The following is a 4446-nucleotide window of genomic DNA, read 5'->3' on the forward strand; positions in this document are numbered from 1 at the left end:
GGGGAGGACGATTCCGCCCCATACAGGGGCCCCCGAGGGCTGCACTCAGGAACAGCCCGAAGAGCTGCGGCTGTGGGAGGTGGCTCTGCAGTCGCAAGAGGAAGTGGTGACGCCTGGTTCTCGCGGAGAGTTGATGGGCTCATGGGATCATTCTGCAGGCGGAGAGAGACGCCGTCGGCTCAGCCCTTCCACAACATCCGCAACAACGTACCATCGCCTGGGCAGCTTACGCCACGGAAATCTACTTCTCACAGCTCTGGAGGCTGGGCAGCCCAAGGTCGGGGTGTCAGCAGATTTCCTTCCTGGGTTGCAGGTGGGGCCACCCTCTTCCTGTGTCCTCACGTGGCTTTTTTTTTTTTTATGCACATGAAGAGAAAAAGAGGAGGTCACTCTCTTTCTCTTTCTCTTCTTATAAGGCCACCAATCTTGGGAGGCCACCGTCGTGAACTCATTTAATCTCAACTGTCTCTGAAATAGCAACCATATTGGGAGTTAAGGCTTCAACATACAAATTGGGGGGGGGCGGTTCAACCTATAGCATTCAGGTTCCATGGGACCCCCACGTCCCATCCATCCTTGTCCTCTCTACAGGCAGTCCCATATCTGTCACACGCACAGAAGGCAAGCCACGTGAGTAACTATATTCTGTTTCTTCTTTCTGGTTGAAAGAAGTTTGTCGCATCTCCATCATCCAGATGTCAAGGATGATGCTGCAAGCACGGTTCTATGTCCCAGGGTCCCCAGGGAGGTAAAATCCTCTCTGAGTCTCAACGCTAGTCTTCGATCCGGCTGGGTTGTGGCCGCCAGGGCATCCTTAGCAGGCTCGCTTCGTTTCTGGAACAAGCAGCCATTGGTCGACGTGGTCTGTTCCATCCACTCCAAAGGTAGGAGATGGTGCCAGGTGTGGGGCTGCACAAGCTCTCCAGTGTCATCGCTTCCAGCTTGAAATCCAGGTGCTCCGCCTGGCCCCCGGGGACTGAGAGGCTTGGCCTCAGCCACCTGCACCACCTGCCCCACCAGCTGTGCCCCGGCTGCAGCTCTGGGACAAGGCAGCCCTTAGCCTTTTCCAGAATGGTCTGATGTCTAGTTTTTCCTCTTTCACGGAATCCAGAGCTGTAGGGTCAAGAGGACGTCCCCACCGGAAAGTGAGGTGGCTTCGGTGTGTGTGCACGGATAGGAAGCTCAGGCCCGCTCTCTGTCACGGCCAGGTTGTCTTGGGAGATTTGCTCACTTCCTTGTTTTTCAGAAGGGGCACCCCCGTCCAGACAGGACATCGATCACTCCCCAAGGGACTGGGAAGGCAAGAGCTGCTCCTGGCTGCCCGCCCATGTCTTGATCTTTGCTCTCTGCTTGGTGCACTGGGGACCTGGGCACTTCAGGGCAGGTTATCAGTGAGTGGCCGCCTCTCCTCGAAATGGCACAGAAACCCTGCTAAGCAGTGGAGGAAGGGGACAGAAGCACAGGTCTCTCTGACCACGAAGCATTCTCCAAATCATCCGGGCATTTCTCTGCCCGCCTCCTCAGCTGAGTCTCCCGTTTTTCTCCATTACCACGTAAAGGTAGGGCTCGGTTTTGGCCTGCGCGCTCAGTAAGGTTTCCAAGGACCAATGCTTGAATAACGTTGGGAGGCTGTTCCGAGCTCGCCTTCCAACTCACAGTGCAAACTTCCTCTAGATCTTGCCTCCCATGACAGCCGCTTTCTACAGTGATGACCCTTCGGTTTTGGGTCCTCTACGGGTAAACAACTGGACATTACAGCTCTTGGAATCAGGTGAAAGGTCGTCTGAGACGTGTGTCTGGAAATTATCTGGAAAGAGTCCAGTTAATTGCTTGAGGCACGTTAGTGTGACCACTTTGTGTCAATTAATTACTACGATAGATTTTTTGAGGCTTATGACCACCCTCTCAGGTCCCTAGTAATGGTCTCCTTCCATTGCGGGAGTGATGGCGAGTCTCACAGATGCATCTCTATTTATTTTTTTAACAGATTTATTGAGGTATAATTGACATATGAAGAATGGCACATATTTAACATATATAATTCGACGAGTTTGGACGTATGGATACACCTGTCTAAAGCATGACCTCAATCAAGAGAAGAAATATATCCGTCACCTCTCAACGTTTCCCCATGCCTCATGTTTTGGTTGGTTGTAAGTAAATTTAACACAAGATCTACCCTCTTAAAATTTTTAAGTGCACAATACAGCACGATTAACTACAGCACTGTGTTGACTAGCACATCGCTAGAACTTTTTTTCCCAATTTTTATTTTTCAATTACAGTTGACATTCTATATTATTTTACATTAGTTTCAGGTGTACAGAACAGTGCTTAGACATTTATGTAATTTACAAAATGATCCCTCTCAATTAGACTAGTCACCACTTGGCTCCATACATGGTTTTTACAATATTATTGGTTATATTCCCTATGCTATGCTTTGCAACCATGTGACTATTTTGTAACTACCAATTTGTACTTTCTTAATCCTTTCACCTTTTCTGCCGCCCCCCCCCTCATCCCCTCATCTGGCAAACCATCAGTTTGTTCTCCGTATCTATGAGTCTGTTTCCGTTTTGTTTGTTAATTAATTTTTTTCATTAGATTCCACGAAATGTTGCAAAAATCAGACCGGCGAGAATCCAGGCAGCACTCAGAGAGTTGGTGAACTCAGGTTTATTATGCCGGTGGTCCCAGAGGAGTTAGCGCTGTGAAGATCCGGGGCGGGAGCTCAGTTGCAACTTTGCTTTTATAGGGCTCCGTTGGCATGGGCTGATTGGTTAATTTGTCCTTAGACGGTAAGGAAGCTAGGGAGTTGCTTTGGGTTGCAGGCAGTTACAAATAGCTACAAAGCGTGGGGGTTGCTATGGGTAACAGGCAGTTACATTTGTTGTTTAGACAGAACAAGCAAAAGGAATGATAAGTCTTTAATGGATTTTGAGGTCACCCTGCCTCACGGCCAATGTGGCAAGCATAGCTACAGAAGCAGAACAAAGAGCTAATTATAAGGTTAGCCTTTTGAGTGCAGGTGAAATCATATGGTATTTGTCTTTCTCTGTCCGACTTATTTCACTCAGCGTAATACGCTTGAGATGCGGCTGGATTCCAGGGATCATATGCAGGAAGAAGAGCCATCGACAAGGTTTCTCCTCGTCGGTGTGTGTCTGTGCGGGCATGTGAGTGTGTGTGTTGTTTTTATTCGGCCTGATTTTTTTCCCCTCAAATTCATAAAGTAGGAGCTGTGATCTCCACTTTGCAAATGAGGACTCTGAAGCCCAGAGATCAGATCATTTTCCCCCCAGAAGCTGGAGTTTGTGCCCGTGTCACTGCCCGGTGACTCCCAGGTGGGTCCCTGCCTCCATCCCGACATTCCCTGCCCCCGCGAGAGTGCCCTCTGCTGGTCATCCAGAGAGTTGCCTCCTCCTCAGTCCACTCTTTTCCACCACCATCTACCCCTAGCCTGTCACTCAGAGGCTCATCTCTCTCAAGACGTACGGTCTTACTACAAAAGCACGATAAACAGGAAATAGTTATTATCGTTATTAACAATGCCGTCGTTACCGTTAATATTATATTATCTTGCCATCCCACTCCCTTCTCTGGAAGTGGATGGGGGATCCTGCCTCTCATCCTCTCTAGCCAATTCCTACAGTACCCCCCAGGAGGCTGTAGACCAGAATCAAGGTTGCTGAGTCTCACAACTCCATGGCTCCCTCCAGTGGCCCGATGCGTCAGGGAGACAGGGAGGGGTGCGTGTTTTATGAGTGTATGCTCTGGCTGAGCTGAGCAGAACCTTGTCCGTGGAGGGGCTGTGGCTGTGACGTTTTGCAATCGTAATAAGAAGGTACAAAGCTAAGCTTCTGTGCTGAAGCCCAGTGGAGTCTTCTCTTTTTTTTTGTAATGCGAGTGGCTTACTTAACCTTCGATTGGCAAGGCATCCACTTTGATGATGGCTACGTGGAATAAGCACATTGCCAGTCACACAATGAGATAAGGACCCAGGCCACTTCTTCGCATGGGGCTTTCTCTTCTGGCACTTTAAGTTCTTATGTTTTGAATTCCCCAGTGAAGAAGAGTGAGTTCATGACTCTCTCTCTCTCTCTCTCTCTCTCTCTCTCTCTCTCTCTGTCTGTCCCCCTCCCTCCCTCCCTCCCTTCTTCTCCCTCGCTCCAAGAGCTCTGTGTCATTTCCAGGGCCTGTAAGTAATAAACTTCTATTTTTTCAAGGTTTTCTGGCGATTTTTGCTGAGGTCATCTTACAATCATAATAAGAACTGCAAGGGCTGGTACTGCCATAACATTTGCTATTGATGAGCTGAGACCAGCACAAGACACCTCCAGAAAGAGATTCGGGGCTCCGTGGGACTGCCGTTCCCCAGGCTGTCACCTGCCCCCAGGTGAGAGCCGTGGCTGGCTACACCCACTACTGACATGTCTTTCTGGA

The sequence above is a fragment of the Pteropus vampyrus genome, unplaced genomic scaffold (assembly GCF_000151845.1).
Source record: "Pteropus vampyrus isolate Shadow unplaced genomic scaffold, Pvam_2.0 Scaffold494, whole genome shotgun sequence".
NCBI classification, from domain to species: Eukaryota; Metazoa; Chordata; class Mammalia; order Chiroptera; family Pteropodidae; genus Pteropus; species Pteropus vampyrus.